The sequence below is a fragment of the Chelonia mydas genome, chromosome 2 (assembly GCF_015237465.2).
Source record: "Chelonia mydas isolate rCheMyd1 chromosome 2, rCheMyd1.pri.v2, whole genome shotgun sequence".
In the NCBI taxonomy this organism is placed as follows: Eukaryota; Metazoa; Chordata; order Testudines; family Cheloniidae; genus Chelonia; species Chelonia mydas.
The window spans coordinates 112395082-112403530 of record NC_057850.1 but is presented as its reverse complement, the minus strand read 5'-3'; positions in this window follow the sequence as shown (position 1 = coordinate 112403530).

Sequence of the window (8449 nt, the reverse complement as noted above, 5' to 3'; positions counted from 1 at the left end):
AGCCTTAATGATGATCAGTTAGACACTGAGAATGTGAGCAAGAACCAGCCAGCCAAGCGACTGAGAAAGAGAATGTTCGGTGCCACCTCAGAGCCCTGGTTCATTCCGCCCAATGTCCCATCTCCAGCCATGGACATCTCTGATGCTTTATGGGAAGAAAATTTAAAGAAAAAAAAAACTCCCAGAAGGGAAACAAAATCCCTTTTTGACCTCTGCCAGTGGCAGGCTGAACCTTGAAGTATGAGCTTTAGGAACACAAGACATATACCAGAAGTGAGGCCCAGGGCTGAAGAGCCCTACTCCCTACATTCACGAGCAATTCTGTCATACAATTGCACCCATAAATTTGTCCAGCTTGCTCTTAAAACTAGGTAAGTTGTTTGCCCCCATAACTCCTAGTGGGAAGCTTTTCCAGAATCGTGTCCCCCCTATGATAGCTAGAGACCTTCTAATTTCCAGCCTCAATTTGTTCATGGCCATTGTCTATCCATTTGTTCTTGGGCCAGAAGATACACATGCTGGACACTGAAATAGTTGCATGACTATATCTGAGAGCAGATTCAGTATTTTTTCACTGTGTTTAGTGAGTCTGAGGTGACAGAATAGAAAAAGCTGAAAAACAAATTACAAAGAGAAAATTTGTTAGTCTCTAAGGTGCCACAAGTCCTCCTTTTCTTTTTGCGGATACAGACTAACACGGCTGCTACTCTGAAAGAGAAAGCAGGTATCATGATTCAAAGATAGAGGTGACATATCTGAGGACCAGATCTTCTGAATTTGGGTACACCAAATCTCACATATCCTGGAAAGTGCTTCCTTTTTAGCAAAATTTTAATGTATTTGGCAGACTAAGGTCCCTTCAGCACTGAAACTTTCAAAATGCATTTCTGTTAAGTGATAGGTCACTAGATATCTACTGTGCCCTACATAACCTGAAGTTAGCTCCAAAAGTAAACTCTACTGTCATCTGAAATCTCTATCATTAAGTTAATCTAAAATGTCCATTCATTTCTACCAGAACACAATATGAGTTAATAAATCCACTGAGACAGGGTAGTCAAGAGACTGTGCATATAGGACATGTCAGAAGAACTGAAGTTAGCTATGATCTAGATTCACAAGGGCTGACAAGAAACCACAAAATGCCAGAGCAGTGTACAGTAATCCTTAAGTGAAATTCATCTTTCAGCAGAGAAACAAATTAAAGATGGTAATTCAGTGATAAAAAGAGGCAGGCCAGAACAGGTTCAAATGCTGAATATTTCACAACATAGCTTAATTAAAACAGGAGTATGAGGCTGTTAATCGCTTTATAATAGTTCATCTGGAAATTAGGCCTGATGTGAATGCCCTTATAGTTGATTTGTTTATGTTATTATCATTACCAAGTGTTACATAGATTTAATGCAGAAATGCAGCTTTTACTGATCTTTACTGTGTTGCTTTTTCTTCTTCATCTGCCAGTGCACTCCTCTTTGTGCAAGTACACAACATGAAGGAGTGGGAGGCAGGGTCATAAATTTAGGTCAGATCAGATGATTTAGTAAGTCTCATGTGGATTTAAGTCTTATTAATAATTTTAATTCATTCTGCAACAATGATTTCAATCACTGCTTCTTGAACGTACAGTGTGACGTAAAAATTCATAGACTTTTACAGGATTGGAACACACTTCTCATAAAAAAAGAAGATAAGTTATATTTTATGTTAGAAATTACAATACATTGGCTATAGATCTGTGCCTGTGGATCTATATATAGTACACGAACGTACATTTATTTACGTTGCATGTATATTTCAACAAACACATATTCACACAAACATACATATGGTGAAGACAAAATGTACTAACATTTTTAATAAGACATATTACCCAATGTATATTACATACTACATATATGGCCATTTAATATTAATAATGACAGAAGTGTGGGAAAAGAAACTGCTATGCTAGCATAAAAATAAAGATTAATGAAAGGTTATCATGATCTGTTGTATAGCAGCTTTATAACTACAATAGGTTAGATATAAAACCATCATTAGCAACAGAGAAATAACTACTCAAGTTTATCTGCGATAAATTGGGAATAGTTGTATATTACCATATGAGAAAGTTGTGCTAAACTCCTAACACAATAATTTATGCTTATTGGACACAGGAAATTAGACGATTTCCCCCCCACTATGTACTATACCTGTTCTTAATTGCTTACCAGTATTATAATTAACAATGTCATGCTCATCAACTGCAGATGTAGCAAAAGAAAGCTTTCCAGCTACTGTATATTTAGTCTTTTCATCGACCCACAAAATATAAATATTGCAGAAAATTTAACGGAAAATAGCATTGCTACTTAGAGAAAATGTATAAAATGGGCAAAACAGACCAAAACCATCTACTTGGGTTTGAGTGGAGCTGCAATCTTGTTGTAGCAAATAGTTAGCAAATATTACAGACTGGTAACGGGGAAAGGGGCAAAAGTGGGAAAATTATAGTCAAATAACTTTCAGAACATCGCCAAAGCATGTTCTGTGGAAACAGTTGTCACCATGGGAATTGACATGCTGCAGGCAATCTTTGTAAAACCAATCCAGCTCTACAATTAAAAAAAACAAAACAAAAACAAGGCTAGTTTTACCCTCCAAGGGAAGCTCAGGACCTCTTGGGAATTAAAAGTTCCAGCTGAGTCCCTTGGTTATTTAAATTCCCTGACATGCTGTTGCTGAAATCCTTATTTTTAGTAGCCATTCCAGCAGTCCCGGGCGAGGAGTGATTCTATGGCCGTGCACGTGCGCACACAAACACACACACACATCGCCACACGAAGGCCAGAGGCAACCTGGCTCCATATTAGGTCAGCTCAGTTCAACACTGAAGCTTAACTCTGAGCCAGTTATGGAAATGGCTAAAGATTTCAGGCTCTTACTAGGGGGTATTTATAAGAAGCGAATATGAACTCACAGTTAAATAAAACAAGTGACGAAAGGGAATGTAAAGCATAAACAAAAGGGATTATTATGCCTTTTTAAAATACAGCTCCTCATATAAAAAAGAATGGCTGATGATGGTGTTTTGCTGTATTGAATTCCTTTATGTAGCATGATAAGAGCAAGAGTGTGCTCTGGAATGACAGGCTGTAATGGGGTTTATGTATGTGTAAGATCTGAAAGTGTAAGATCGTTGGCCTGGTATTACAGAAGGACATCTTCCAGATGTGCATAGATCCTATTATAACCAGTCTGTCACCTGTGGGCCCACAGAATATAATCTATTACAACTGCTTTCATAATCCATCCTAGACACTGTTAAATCAGCATGTAACCCCACCCACCCTTGTCCATAGTAACTTTGCAGAGAGATAACTTATTTCTAAATGGTTCTATTTATGAACAAAATGGGCCAATAATATCTGTGAATTGTTTAGTTCACTTGAATTTTGAATGCCTGAAGCAGTGTTGGTGCAGTCTTCTCTGATTTATTTAATAATATGACATTGACTGACTGGCTGATGAAATAAATATATACAGAGAGCATCCTCTTCTAAAATGATGGAAGAATAATCCTAGAATGGATTTTATGGTGAGCTGCCTTCCATGGTAACACAAGGGAATGATTGTTTTTTCCTTTACAAATATTAATAGCATTCTGCTTAAATATATATCCAAATGAACAAATAATTCAGACCTATTCTAAGTGATTTTTTGGTCTCTTGTTAAACCCAAGAGTGCATTTGTTATGTATTTCATAGTGCATGTATTGTGAACCTGTTACTTGGGCAACTTGCTATTTATTGTCTCATCATTTCTTGCTAGTTCAGAGCTACGTTTCTCTACAATTGCAACTCTCAATTTCTGAGTAATATGTAAATAAAATATAAACATGCAAACAGATTTATCTGATAAATTTGCATATACATATACGGCCATACCCTGAAGTCCTTGTTCACTTTTCACTTTGTACTTACTAAAGCAAAATACCCAATCAAGTCAATGAAAGTTTTGCTTGAGTAAGGAGGAGTGAGTACAAACTAAGGACCCAGGCCCCCTTCTGTTTCTCCTGGTGGAACAGAGACTTTGGACCTGGATCTAGCCTTGAGAAGTACAGAAGTTGGAATGTGGTTTTACTTTCCAATTTCATGAAAGCCATTTCATGGGATTCTTTCATGTCCCAGCTCCATGGGTGTGACAGGGTAGGGGAAGCCTGACTTAAATCCAGAGTAAGTTACTTAAAAGAAAGTCTGAAATAACTTCTTCTCCTCCCCCCCGCCCCACTGCTGTGTGGATCTCCACCTTCAGAGAATTCTCAGGCAACAGTGCTCAAATAGCCTGCACCAACACAGTTCCTGCAGGAGCTGTATTGTCCTGAGGCTCCTAGGAGCCAGATTTTGTCAGTTTCTTACACCAAGTAGTCTCATATGCCTCAAACTGTCCCATTGACGTTATTTGGCATATTTCATAGGTAGCATTTTTAATAAACATTATATGTTCACACACACACACACACACACACTAGAGCTGTCAAGTGATTAAAAAAATTATTGTGATTAAAAAACTTAATTGCGATTAATCGCACGATTAATCACACTTTTAAACAATAATAGAATACCATTTATTTAAATATTTTTGGGTATTTTCTATATTTGCAAATATATTGATTTCAATTATAACACAGAATACAAAGTGTACAGTACTCACTATATATTTATATTTGATTACAAGTATTTGCACTGTACAAATCAAAGAAATAGTATTTTTCAGTTCACCTAATACAAATATTGTAGTGCATTTCTTTATCATGAAAGTTAAATTTACAAATGTAGAATTATGTACAAAAACCCCTTGCATTCAAAAATAAAACAATGTAAAATTTTAGAGCTTGAAAGTCCACTCAGTCCTACTTCTTGTTCAGCCAATCGCTCAGACAAACAAGTTTGTTTACATTTGCAGGAGATAATGCTGATCGCTTCTTGTTTACAATATCACCTGAAAGTGAGAACAGATGTTCTCATTGCACTGTTGTAGCCGGCATCGCTAGATATTTATGTGCCAGATGCACTAAAGATTTATATGTCCCTTCATGCTTCAAACACAGTTCCAGGGGACGTGCATCCATGCTGATGATGGTTTCTGCTCAATAACAATCCAAAGCAGTATAGACGGACACATGTTCATTTTCATCATCTGAGTCAGATGCCACCAGCAGAAGATTGATTTTCTTTTTTGGTAATTCAGGTTCTGTAGTTTCCACATCAGAGTGTTGCTCTTTTAAGACTTCTGAAAGCATGCTCCACACCTCATCCCTCTCAGATTTTAGAAGGCACTTCAGATTTTTAAGTCTTGGGTTGAGTATTGTAGCTATCTTTAGAAATCTCACATTGGTACCTTCTTTGCATTTTGTGAAATCTGTAGTGAAAGTGTTCTTAAAATGAACATGTGCTGGGTCATCATCCGAGACTGTTATAACATGAAATATATGGCAGGATGTGAGTAAAACAGAGCAGGGGACATATAATTCTCTCCCAAGGAGTTTAGTCACAAATTTAATTAACACATTTTTTTAATCAGCGTCATCAGCATGGAAGCATATCCTCTGGAATGGTGGCTGAAGCATGAAGGGGCATGCGAATGTTTAGCATATCTGGCATGTAAAGACCTTGCAATGCCAACTACAAAAGTGCAATGCAAATGCCTATACTCATTTTCTGGTAACATTGTAAATAAGAAGAGGACAGCATTATCTCCTGCAAATGTAAACAAACTTGTTTGTGTTAGTGATTGGCTGAACAAGAAGTAAGACTGAGTGGACTTGTAGGCTCTAAAGTTTTACATTGTTTTGTTTTTGAGTGCAATTATGTAACCAAAAAAAATCTATATTTGTAAGTTGCACTTTCACGACAAAGAGATTGCACTACAGTACTTGTATGAGGTGAATTGAAAAATACTATTTCTTTTGTTTATCATTTTTGCAGAGCAGATATCTGTAGTCAAAAATAATATACACTTTGATTTCAATTACAATACAGAATACAGTCTATATGAAAATGAAAAAAAACATCCAAAATATTTAATAAATTACAATTAGTCTCTAAGGTGCCACAAGTACTCCTGTTCTTTTTAATTGGTATTCTGTTGTTTAATAGTGTGATTAAAACTGTGATTAATCGCGATGAATTTTTTTAATCACGATTAATTTTTTTGAGTTAGTCGCTTGAGTTAACTGTGATAAATCGACAGCCCTAATATACACACAAACACACACAACTGGAACATCACATCTGATACTCTGAGGCCTAGACTTGCCTAGATCCATATACACAACTCCCTAATTGTTTCAATGGGAGTTATTCTCCTCACTTGCCCAAGGGTTAGATCGAGACTTTGCATCTAGCCTTATGTAAGGGATAGAGCTCAGACTAAGTCACAATTCCTTCAATGGTCCCTGTGACCCTAAGAACCCCTTAATGCCAACTGGCAAAGGGTTCACTCTTCTTTAACAGCAACTTTAAAAGGCCTGACAAATTCATTATACTTAACACACTGCTTCCACAGTATTTATCCATAAAGAATATCATGTAAGTTCTCTAATAAAAGCTTATGTCACACCGATCCTCACAATGGGTATGAAATGTATGGACAGATGATATTTAGGGAGTTATGTCTATGTAACAAAATCTGTGTCCAAGGCAGAGCTGACAAACAGGCTTTAGGACATTGATTCACTTGTCTATCTGCCAGCTATGTAGCACTGTAAGCCAACACAAAGGACAGCAAATCTGCATATGGAATAAACAGGGGGATGGGAAGACACCAGAGATTAAACCACAGGGAGTTGTCCTGTCTTTGGGGTGCAAAAGACAATGAACTTTGAGGATATAAGTAGAAGGTAAAGAGGACACCATTTTATCATTCACTGATGAGACACAAAGGACAGTGCTTTTTCTATTCATGAAAGTTGGATCCTGTCCACCTTGGTTAATGATACTGAGAGTTTGCTTTATGTAAGGGGACTGTTGCCCCCTTACTAACATTCAGTGGGGGTGTTTTAGTTGCTAGCTCCCAATACTAAAAAGGGGGAAGGGTCAATGGGGAATCAGGACCCTGAGACTGACAGCCCCCAGGAACAATGGGGAGATGCCAATGCTCCAGGTCAGCCTGAATGACAGGGCGAGCAGGCTAATCAGGGAGTCAGGAGGCCAGGGAGGTCCAGTCCTCCATGTGCGCTGGATTTGCCTGGGACAGACGGAGTGGGGCAGAGCTAAGGAGAAAGCAGAGGCCCAAGCTAAACTGGGGAGCAGAGCAGGGCCAGATCCGGAGGGACCAGAAAAGCAGCCCATGAAGCAGGTCAGTGCTAGGAGCAGAGTCACAGAAGCAGCCTGCAGTGCAAACCTGTCCTGGGAGCAGAGCTGTAGCAACCAGAGCCAGAGGGGCCAAAGAAGCAGCCCAGGGAGCTGGAGGCAGAGCAGCAGCAGCGCAGAGACAGAGTGGTGGAGCTGGGGCTGGAGCAGTCCGGAGCTGGGTGCGGTGAGCAGCTGGGGAGATCGAGGGGGACCCTGGGCAGCGAGCCCAGCACAGGGAGACGCCTCAGCCAAGAGTCTCTGCAGGCCAGGCTTGGATCATAACCCCGACAGGGCAGGGGCGACACTGGGAAGAAGGGTCCTACCACTGAGAGCCTGAGAGCGTGTGGCCACCACCAGAGCAAGTGTCCAACCCACAGCATCCCGGCAGCACAGCCAGGGCCTCAGAAGGCGGCCTGGGATGTACAAGGAACAGACTGTGAGCTGCCCTGACATTCCAGAGACACTGTTTGTGATGTTCCCTGCCACAGAGCGGGTTGATGTGTTTCCTTTAACCTTTCCCATTTTTTCTTATTCTTTTTAAAATTAATTGTTGATTAAATAACTTGCATTTGCTTTAACTTGTATGTAATGGTCAGTGGGTCAGAGATGTGCCCAGGGCAGAGAGAGTACCCCGGAGTGGGGACACCCTAGCCCCTGTCCTAGATGACCACAGCAGGGTTGGGGGTTGAGCCCCCCAGGAATCCTGGGCCCAGCCTTCTTGGGGTTACGAGGACTCTGCGAGACAGGAGAGCGGAAGGGGAGTCCTGAAGGGCAGGGAGGCCACTTGGTAAAGGCAGTGGGAGCGAGGATTCAGATCCTTTCGCTAGCCCACTTCACCGGGGTAGTGCAGAAGCCAGGAAAGTTCCCCACAATAGCGGGACTATTCCCCCGCTTACATTTAGACCATGATTTTAGCCTGTTAAAGTTAAATTTAGATTCTAAGATACATGTTATGCCTTTTGTTTTATTTGTAACCATTTCTGTTCCTACTTGTTATCAATGCTCACTATCTCTTAGTCTTTAATAATATACTTCTGATTGTTTTCACTACAAGTATAGCTCAGTGTTGTGATGTAATAAAGTACTAGATCCTGAGTTATACCAGTCTCATT